The sequence below is a fragment of the Sinohyriopsis cumingii genome, chromosome 5 (assembly GCF_028554795.1).
Source record: "Sinohyriopsis cumingii isolate HCF-2022 chromosome 5, ASM2855479v2, whole genome shotgun sequence".
Taxonomy (NCBI): Eukaryota; Metazoa; Mollusca; class Bivalvia; order Unionida; family Unionidae; genus Sinohyriopsis; species Sinohyriopsis cumingii.
Genome location: NC_142965.1, coordinates 143,982,907 through 143,994,723, shown reverse-complemented (window position 1 = coordinate 143,994,723; position 11,817 = coordinate 143,982,907).

Here is an 11,817-nt window from a genome sequence, read left to right as displayed (position 1 = left end):
ACGGCGCAACCAAATACAATTTGTCCCATTTTAACCATCGCATAATCAAATTTAGCAACAATTGCGTTTTTCCAGAACCAGATGGTCCAATGATTATCATTCTAATCGAATTTGGTAATGCCTCGATATGTTTTACTTGCTCGCGTTTTTTTGTGGCTGAAAAATCAATTACATTCATGTTATTAGAATAACATGGATTCATATTGTGTTAAGTGTCGCACTCGAACTGCTACGATAAATCCAATCGAAGTCGTTACACGCAACAACAGAAATGCAATCAAGGGAGAATGTGAAGTTTGCAAGACAATTAAGTTTAGATTTGTAAAAAAAAAAGTAGAACCGGAGGAGACATCGCAACCTCCTTAACAAATCTGCCTGGAGCTCCTTGGGCGAAATATCCCGGAGAGAAGCATTTACCAGGATATAATTACTGCGGACCCGGCACGAGGCTAGATATGAGACTCAACAATAATAATCAACCAAACCCCGGCGAAGATCCAGTAAACGCCATCGATAACGCATGCTACTATCACGATCTTGCATATCGCAGCGGAGATTTACAACAAAGACATCTCGCTGATATTAAATTAATTCATGCAATAGACGCAATTCCTAACAAAAATTTTAAAGAGAAATTGGCAACTTGGCTGGTAAAGGGCGCGATGAAAGGTAAATTAGTACTAGGTGCTGCTAATTTATAATGGAGCAAATATATTATTCTCCGCGAGGATTTTGGCGAGGAAAATCAGCAATTGCCAAACTTGCTAAGGCAGCAAAAGTAAAGCAATCTGTCGCTGAATCGTGGCTATCGAGGCAGGCGGCCTGGCAAATTTATCTTCCTCCGCCTAAGAAAATATCATATGCGAGTTTCTCTGTCAGCGTCCCTAATGAAGTTCATCAGGCTGATCTTATGTTTCTTCCTTACGATACCGTTGACGGAGTTACATACAAATATGTTTTGACGGTTGTTGATATTGCTAGCAGATACAAGGAAGCGGAACCGTTATCGAATAAAACAGCAACGGAAATTGCTAAGGCGTTTAGCGAAATTTATTCACGATCTCCATTAACATGGCCGAAGCTTCTCCAGGTTGATCCAGGTCGAGAATTTCTTGGCGCGGTTACTTCACTGATGAAAAAGAATAATGTTAAAATCCGTCGCGGTATTGTAGGTGTTCATCACAATCAAGCTATCGTTGAAAGATTCAACAAAACACTAGCAGAAAGATTATTCGGATATCAGTACGCGAGAGAATTTATCCAAGATAAACGATCTCAGGATTGGGTAACAAGATTACCTCACGTGATTAACGCACTAAATAATGAGGTAACACGAACAATATCAATGAAGCCCGCAATTGCAATTACAAAAGCAAATATACCACTAAAGCGAGATTCCACAATTCCACCTGTGCTAGGTAGCGTCATAGTCAGATATTTATATAAGGAAGGAGAAGCCGAGGGTGGAAGAAAAAGAGCAACCGATCCAACCTGGAGCGTTACAACACATAAAATATCAGCTGTAACAAGATCATCAGGAAGGCCAGCAATTTATTTTCTAGATTCACTAGCACCACAACGCGGATTTACCAAAGAAGAATTACAAATAATACCGAGAGATACTCAATTACCGCCGTCGTCACTTATGTGAAATTTAATTCTACCTAACTGAGATAATTTTCTTACTCGAGAAACTGCTAGATAAACTAAATTTGACCAGGAAATTCTATCATCGACGATCCAGACCTGGCCATCTACTGTTAATCCCTGTGATGAATGTATCGTTGCTGCGTATCCGAGTTTCCATGGCGATCTTTCTGCGTTTATTGCATCATTGACAAGATTAATATCAACGAAAATAATATCATTCAAAACTAATATTTTTTCTTCTCCACATGGCAAAATAACATTGATATTTTGTTTCCTAGTATCAGTTGGCCTATAACACAACGGCACCTGCAATGTTGGAAATTTATCACAATGAAGTTTGAATAATATTTCCTGAATAACATCGCGAACAATTTTTCTGCTAGCAACAATCAGATGATCTGGACGCCACAAAGTTAGAAAATTATCCATCGAAGTTTCGTCGATTATTTTTCTCATCACATCACATTGAAATTTATTAGGTTGCAATCGAATCATTTTTTTAAACTCGGTCAGTAAAATATCATTAGATCTATAATCAGCGTCAATTTCTTCATAATAATCTACAAAATTTCTAAGCCACCTGTGAGGAGATTCACCATCAATAGGATCAGGTTGGCCGTGATCTCCGCACATTATTACAGCGGTATTTTTTTCTTCTAGCCAACCCAGGAATAATTTTAACACAACTAAATTTACCGTGCAAATTTCATCAAATATTATAATCTTGTTGATATATTTATTTCCCATTCGAGCTGAATCCCACAATCCACCGCTGTACTTGAAATAACTATGATACGTACAAGAATTAACGCCACGCTGTTTTATTTCTCGCGCTAATCTATGAGTTGGAGTCAACACGATCATATCAGAGTTTGAAAATAAGTTTATCGCTCGTGTTGTTTTACCACTACCACCAGGACCATTTAGGTAAACGAATTTGTTTCGTGAAATCGGATCAAACGCAGATACTGCTGTTGATATTTCATCGCATTTATCTTTATGAAACTTATCGCAATCTTCCACATCCGCGTCCTCGCAATAATCTAGAATATCCTCGTTTTTTATTCTCCAAGTTCCCCAGGAACCATCGGCGATTAAATTCTCCAACCTGCATTGGAATTTCTTATCGATATAAAACGAATCCGTTGCAACTCTTACCGCGATATCAGAAAATTTATTTATCATCGACAGCAAATTAATACTCACATAAGCGAGCATTGACGACCGCAAATGAGTATATTGCGCTGATTCTCCATCGAGATAACTAATCACGGTACCCAACTTTTCTCCATCAATAATAATATTTTCTCTGTTACAAAATATTCCACGCGATACTGTATCGGCAATAATAAAATCCATCTCAGCATCATTGATAAATAACCTAGCGTGGCGATGTTTATGATCAACTGATCCTCCTTGAGTAAATTTACCAATTATTTTTCTTCCAATATCTTTCGCGTTTTCACAATCTGTCGGCAACCACACCTCGGTCTGCTTTCTATACGATATAATCGCTTCACTTACCGTCAATGATATTAACATCGACGAATCCAACATAAATCGCAACAATACCGTAGGGACCCATCTGCGTTGAGATAAATGCCGACCAAACCAAATATAACAAATTTTATGCAAATTTTCAGCAAGTTCGAATGAAGTAACATGAGCGAATCCTGTCATGACAAAATCAGGTAACGGTCCGTTAATTGCCACTCTCGTCATTTCGTTGGTGGGATGGCCGAATTTAGCAAAGTAATCCGCACAATCGCCATATCCGAGAAAACTTCCAGGATAGCATGCGCTCATATCAACAGAAATCATATCTTCGAAATAATACTTGGTATTCCATAATCCTCCATGGCCGTATTCGATACAACTAAGTTGAATATCATTAAGAAACTCATTCCTCGTAGGTTTCCATGAATTTCTTTCTCTAGCAGCATGAGCGGCAACAGATGGAACAGTAAAACAATTTGTCAGTAACTGATCTGGATTTGATGAATACTTCACCGCGATATTTCTCATTGATTCATGTAATATTTCATCACGGTAAATATCTCCGCGTGGCAAGATAAACTGATCATACCTTTCTTCGCTCGAGAATAACCAAATCGATATTGGATCGGACTTGGCTAATAGTTTGATAAACCTAAACATTGCATCGGAATTGTCTTTCTCAGATTCCACGGGATAAAACTTAACAACACGATCTCGCGGGAATATCATTACCGACTGACTCCACGCATGTGAATTATGATCAACAATTTCGATTGGTGTTCCTCGAGAATTATACGGCGACGAATATAATATTTCACCCGATAGCGTTTTTACTGTGATAGGAAATTTAAGTTTCTTACTTAACGCAGCAACATCATCAATCGATGCGCCATCAGCAACTGTCTTTGCCCATGAATTAATTTTATCCAATCTCAATTGAGTCAAGCCAGATCCACGTCGTGCATTTTTCATGTGCTCGATGACGCGCTCAGCTACACAATTTATTTTCGGTGATTCCCTCATCGTAGGTAGGTTTTTCACATCAGGATTATTATTCAGCCGATAAATTCCATAGACAACAGCACTAGAAGGATACGCCCTAGCATAATAAGGACCATCAATCCCTAATAACAATCCTGGTTTCGAATTTTTATCAAGAACAACATTTTTCTTACCGCCGCGTACCGGATCTCGTTTATCACGAATAATCCAAATGTCATCGGGCATTTGTGCAATAAATTTTATTCCGAAAATAAATCTCTCTTCTTTGTGTGAGTTTTTTATATGTTCGATTATCTTCTTCGCTCGCTCCAAATTCATCGTAGCATCAACAAAGTTAGTTTTCCATGTCGACCAAACATGAATCGCTCCATCATCAAAAAATTCCTTCTTCGCACGATCAACTTCAGGAATGATATATTCTGCCTCATCAAGATCAAATAAATCCATTATTATATTTTAGACAAATATCTAAATATAATGAAGCAATGTTCATGGATAACAGTCGGATCAACAAAATCATGTAACAAATCCTGTAGAGGTGAATATTGTGGCGCTCACATATACGAAATTCGACGAGGTAACAAAGGACCACAGCGATGTTTAATTTGTCAAGTTGGCATTCGAGGAAGGACTCGATTGTGTTTCTCCTGTGGAGGGAAAAAATATCGTGAGTTACGGAGATATTATGAGAAAAGATCCTCCTCGGTAATAAAATGCGAAGAAGATTATATTAATCGTTTCAAAGCAAATTTCGATTTAAACAAAGAGAATATCATATATGGAAATGAAATCAGCGATTCCCACAATGAAAATCACATGCGAGTATAAATCGCATCCCATCATCGAAGGTTACGAAGCATCTGAGGATGGTAATGTCAGAAACATCAAAACAAAGAAACGTGTTGGTAGTATTTGTAATTCGGGATATCTCAAATTTACAGTCCATAAAAGAAATCAAAGAACAGAATGTTATTCGAATCATAGATTTGTGTTCGAATGCTACAAAGGACCAATAGAGATCGGACTTGTTATCGACCACATTGACGGTAATAAACTTAACAATAAACTTTCCAATCTGCGCGCGGTAACCCAGAGTGAAAATTCAAGATTTGGTAATAACCGTGGATTTCCTAATTATTCGAGGACTGTTAAATCAGTGAATCAGGCAACAGGTGAGGAAATCGCGTTTACATCGATGTCTGCAGCAGCAAAACATTTCGTTATTGACTCGCATTCAGTAAAACGAGTGGCAGAAGGAAAATACAACGCAACATTTTCTTATGATGCTGATTCGTGGATCAAATTCTCCTATGTACCAATAATATTTGATTCGGAGAGTGACGAAGAATAATTGAATATCTCCGCAAAACAAAAAAAAAGATTAATTTTGAAAATTTCCCTGGATTTTATTTATTTTTTTCGCCCATTTTTTCCTGGGAGATAGATTTGGAAAATCTCGCTCACGATTTCACCAAAAGATTGATACTCACAGTTTCCCCGCGTATATCAAGTAAATTTCCTTTTTGATCCGTTAATTTGAAATTTATTCTTGTCAACAATCGATTATGACATCGCAGGTAAAACGGATTCATTGGTTCTTTTATTATCAAGTAACCAGGAGATGCGCTAGGTGAAAACGAATACAATACAAATCCCTGATTCGCTTGATTCGACACTGACGAATCAACATTATAGCTACCCTCGACAACATCCGCGTGAAGATAAATCGCGATAACTTCCGTTATATTAACGATACCCGGCGATATGTGCCGTCCACCTTTGTCAGGATCGTTATTGTGTTTAAGAATCAATTCTGAATGTATTTTTTTGGTCCATGCGGCATGTAATTTCGGAAATAAATCATCAATGGTATCAGTGACGGATTTTCTCATCGCATCAAAATCAGAATTGGGGAATTTGAAATTTGGCAGTGTTTCCTCGGTTAATTCAAATACTCTCATGAATTTTTGTTTTTCTCCTGAGTTTTTGATCAACTCGAATTTGCTAATAGGGAGAACATATTCGGCAATTGATATATCGTCGACTATCGCCTGAATAAACATATCATGATAATATTCAATATCATTCGCAAGTTGATTTAAAATTTTCACGTGCTTTATAATTTCGCTACATGAACCAGATTTATTTAGGATGCATTCATGAAATGATCCTCGCAATAAATTTAATTGTAATTCGTGTTCTTGAATAAACTCGTCTAGTGTTCTTCTTACAATGATACCGTCTATGGGGGCTATTATCCTGTTAATGTTGGTAGCGTCGAAGATTTTCACATCTGGGGGAATTTTAGGAAGAGGTAACCATGAGAGAATTCTTTCGTTAATAAAAGTGAAAGCGAACATTACTAGGTTAAATTTGTGGTTATTCATGAGATTGATGGCGCTGTGGATCAGAGGCTTGTGTTTGATATCTCCATACCATCCTTCGTCGGTTGTAAAATCCGATTTTTTTGGTTCCGGTAGTTCTGGAAGGGTTTCCTCATACCAACCTGGAATAATAACATCCGATTTTTTTGGTTCTACCAGAGGTGCGACCTCGGGCCAACCTAATATATTTCTAATCGATGATTGGTAAATATCTACCACGTACGGTGATTTCACTTCTATCATTGACGATAGTGTTGGATCATGTGAAGATATCTTTATTCCCGGAGTAGCATCGCCGGTTAAATTTGATATTCTAGTGGTAAACTCATTATTCAGCTGATCAATTTCGTAACTACCGGTTGGTATACCAACGACGATCCAATCAGGTGTTCCATCGGGTTTATTTTTATTTGCAAAAACAAGTGAATTATTTGGCATCAAATTACCGAATGATTTTGATCTAACATTAGGCCAGCTATTGTAGACGCGCAATTGTGTTAACGCAATTTCGTTGACGCTGATTGGTGTTGAAAAATTAATGCTAAATTCTGGTTTCGTTGAACTTAACGATATTAACGTTGTTGTCGGCGGCGTCGTGTTTGTCACGATCTGGGCTAGCTCGGACATTATTAATATTCATTTGTTCAATCTCCGAGTAAATACTGATAATCGAAGAAAATTCTAGATCGGATATAATACCGTCATTAAGACTCTCCGAAAGTAACGATGATAATTTTGAGTACGCGTCATTGATCTTAGTTAGTTTACTTTTGTACGAAGATAGTTTCTCACTTGTGCACGAAGATATTTTTTTTGCGATAATATTTAAAACACCGGCGATTGTTGTTGTTGACGAGATTATTATTGTTGCTACGATCGGCGCTATCATTGTTACCGCGGATAGAATTATTCCTGCACCAGCGACCACAGCAGATACTGCGTACACAGCAACATCAATGGTAACTAATCTACGCTGATATTTCTTTATTTTTATCTGATAATCGTCGAGGAGTTTTTTTAGCGAATCCTGCCATGATCGCGCCTGATTGTATCGGTAATCCGATGCGGTCATTTATTAGTTATTTATCTAGCCAATTGTAATTGGAAGATTGATAATTGGTTTTCCAATTTTATCTGGTTGAGGTCTCTCTCTACCTCGGCAACTGCGTCTTATTCAGATGGATCAAGATTAAACAATTCCGATAAATATTCGAAAATTGCAATATAATTCACCGGTCCCATGGTGGTTCTGTCTGGCGGTTCTAGCGTGAATGTTGTATTGTTATATTCGTTTAACAAAATAATAATAAATCCAGGATATAATTGAAATCTACTATTTTTTTCCGGTTGTACATTAAATTTTATATCGGAGATAACATGTAATCGGTATACGCCAGTAATTGGCGCGCTAAACATAAATGTGTTACTCTGAGGTATCCATTGATGATAAATTACTTTAAACGTAAATGTTAGATCGCATAGAGAAATTCTGTCTAACAAAATATCCGGTATGTAAAGTTTCGACAATCTTGAGATTTTCAATGGTCTTATTTTTGCGTTGATTTCGTTGGCTTTTGTTGTCACGTCGAGAAGTTTGGTGTTGATTTTTTGAATTTCTCCATCGTACATCGATGTATCGACTTTTTCACTCATCTGTGTATATGTCAAGGTGTTTTTACTGTCAATAGTGTTAACAAGCTCAATTACTTTCTTCACATCATCGTTGATGGATCTTATTTTCTCATTTATTTGTTCTTGCATCGTTTTAACTCCCTTGGTAAATTCAGGAACAACAACATCGCTGAGTTTATTAATTTCCTCGCTGATTTTTTTGTTGAGATCGTCGATTGATGGTTTCTGACCCATCGAGATATTTACTTTGTTAATTTCGGCAAGAATATTAGTAATTTCCTCGTTGATTTTTTTTATTTTCTCGCTGAGATCGTCGATTGATGTTTTATCGATTTTCTGACCCATCGCGGTATTTATTTTGGTAATATCGGCGAGAATTTCAGTGATATCCTCGTTGATTTTTCTTATTCTCTCGCTGAGATCGTCGATTGATGATTGATCGGCTTTTTTCTTTGTTAGTTCGTTTGCGGCGGAGGAAGTATCGCTGGATGTTTTTATGTCCTCGTCAAATTTTTTGCTAAATTTAGCTAAAGCATCGTCAAGTTTTTTAAGGTCGTTATTTAGCCTGTTAAGTCTTTTTGTCATTCTGTCCTGAAGATCGTCGTGTAATGCTTTATCGGCCTTCAGAAGCAACGTTGCTGATAACTCTTTGTCGGATTTTTCCACATCCGCGATATTGGCCTTCAGGGGTAACTTCGCTATAATATCGGCGATATCAGCAATAGATTTTAATACCATCTCCGATTGGCGAGTAAACTGACTAATGTGATCGCGGTATTCGTCTCGCTTAATTATATCAGCTATTTTGACGTTGCTGGTTTGTAATCTTCCTTCGGTATTTTGAAAAACAGCAACTTCGCCAGGATCCACCTCTGACAGCGATAAAAGATTGTTAATATCGCTCTTGGTTGCAAACTTTGATGTATCGATGTCGACTGCTTTTTTTTCTTTTCTGAAGAGGGATCTACCGTAAATGTCAACCATGATATTTATCTAAGGTATATTCAAATAAAATTTTGCGATAAGGATTGGATGATTTTGAAATTGCATCAAGGACGTTAATTGACTCTGGACCGCATATTGGTGGATCCGCTAATGTTTGTGTTGGAAGCGTTGAATACCAAACCGGAAGTTTTAGTTTTGACACATATTTGATAAATTCATTTGGCGGTGCTAATCCATACGAATCGAAGTAAATAACTTCGCGAGGATTAATCGCGTAAGCAACCCAGTGAGTGCCAGGACCGGTATTATCATCGAGATTTATTATTCCTGTCTCGGTACGATTCGGTTTATCTGGTAGTTGATCTCGCATAAATACACCTCTGAAAAATTTTATTTTCTTTTTTTTTGCTTCACTTATCAAATCTAAATTTGAGGCTGGTAGGCTCGACTTAACCCGGATCCGTACGGGGGTCGTCTTAGATAAAGACCGGATCCTTGTCGTCGCTGCATCATTTTTGCAAGAAGGAGAGGAGCAAGAAGAGGAGGGAATATCCCTCCCTTTTTTTTACGATATCTTCCTCCGGTAACTTTTTTTGCTAATGCGGAACCTATCCCTCCAAGCGCGCCTAATCCTACTGCCTTTCCAATCGCGGGGAGAGCTCCAGCTATCAATCCTGGAATAGCGGCCAATAGAGGGAAAATACCACCTATTTTGACCATATCTCTGATTGCTCCTATTGAGAGATTCAGGCGAATACCAGTATTTGCTGATTTGGCTCTGTTAAAATGTCCATGTTGATTTTTAGTTAATGATAGTTTGTTAGGTCCACCGTGAAGCTGATTGCTTTTTAAGGTTAAACTTAAACCTCGTCGCGCTGTTGTTGCCGATTGAAGCTTTTTCACCTGACCGGGGGTCAGAGTTACGCTGACGTGATCGTATGGCATATTAATAATCACTTAATCTAAATTTGGAATTTATTACATGTTTTCTACGGGTGCGTCGATGACTCTCATTCTACCGCTGATTCCTTCCAGGATCATTGTTCTATCGCTGAGAATAACTGCGATGGCTCTTGCGTTTCCATTTGTGTTAATTCTGGCTTTGAAATGAATATCGACGACCGACTGCTTTACCAAATCAAGATGTTCCAGGGAAAAGTAATAGATAGGATATAATGTATTAAAATCCAATTGTGATATTTGCAATCCAGTATCAATATTTTGATCGCGGCCCATAAAACTTAATAATCGATGATATGCGCGTGCAGTAGAATATTGGGCAAAATTGATAGCTATTTCTTCGGATGGCTCCTGTTGGCCATTTATTCTCAATGATACGTTTGTTGCCTCGAATTGATCGAATATCATATGGCTATGCAGTTGATCATTTCTATTCATGTTTTGTAGAGCAACAAAGATGTGTCTAGGTGCGGAAGAGCCCTGCTGTGAAGCAATTCGCCAAGTAAATATTCCGTTAATATTAACATCGAGGGAATCGGTCATCGTTGTCAACCAGGACATGATGGACTTTCCACCTTGATTCATAAATGACAATAATTTTTCTTCAACGATCATCGATGGAATTATCGCTGGCATCCACAAGGTAATTCTTTCAAGGACAACTTTGCCATCGTCTGGACCAGCTGCTCGCCAGATGGCTCTGTTATCATCGGCGTCTCGAACAAAAATTATCGTATGCTTCGCTCCGTAAATAACTTTTCTAAAATGTCTGCAAAATCCAAAAATATGAGATAACGGAATTGCACAGGAAAATCTTCGATCACCCCCAATTAACATTTTATTTCGTGTGTAAAATCCAAGGTTGTAATTGTCATTAGGTCCCAACACCACAGGTTCGACATCAGCAATATTGGCAGCGGCAGTATGTTCGTGCGGTCGTACTTTATTATACGGGTAACTATCAGGATGATCAGAGTTATCCTTGGCGAACATCATACTAGGACCGGCTGACCTGGTAAAATCATCAGAGTATCTTGCTAGTCCTATGATCGTCGTTGCTATATCAACATTATTCGTGATTGATTCAATCTCTTTTCCATCGATCATGTAAGTGGCATTCTTGAATAATGCCATGATTCCATTGTTAACAAATCCTATCTTATAATTTGCTCCAAAGTTGGTACCATCAGCTGCCTTTACAATTCTCCCAACAAATTCGATATACGCCTCAGATGGAAGAAAATATCTTGTTGTATCGTGGACTTGTATTTCCTTTCGATTTCTTGAATCTGGCTCAACTGCATCGTACGAGAAATACTGGAAATCTCGCACTGATGTATCCCTACCTACTGGCTCGTCCATGTCAAATACTTCATTTGACACTTGTGCGAACATTTATTATTAATAATATCGTCTAAAACGAAGACCATCACCTGAAACAAAACTTGTATTTGCTAGATTTGTCCTAGCAACATCCTGCGCTAGATTTGTATTAGCAACTTCCTGCGCTAGATTTGTTATAGCAGCTTCTTGTGCTAGATCATTTATTTTTTTATTTGCTGCGTCATTTATGGCCTTACTGACTTCGGGTGGCATTTCGCTGGTAATGGGTAATTTGACGGGTTGCTTTTTACGTACTAAACTTAATATTTTATTTTTGATAGCGTTGAAGCCTTTACTGGCCAAATTACCGATACCAGAAACAGCAGTCTCACCTATCTTTCCTATCGCTTTCAATCCTAGTTGT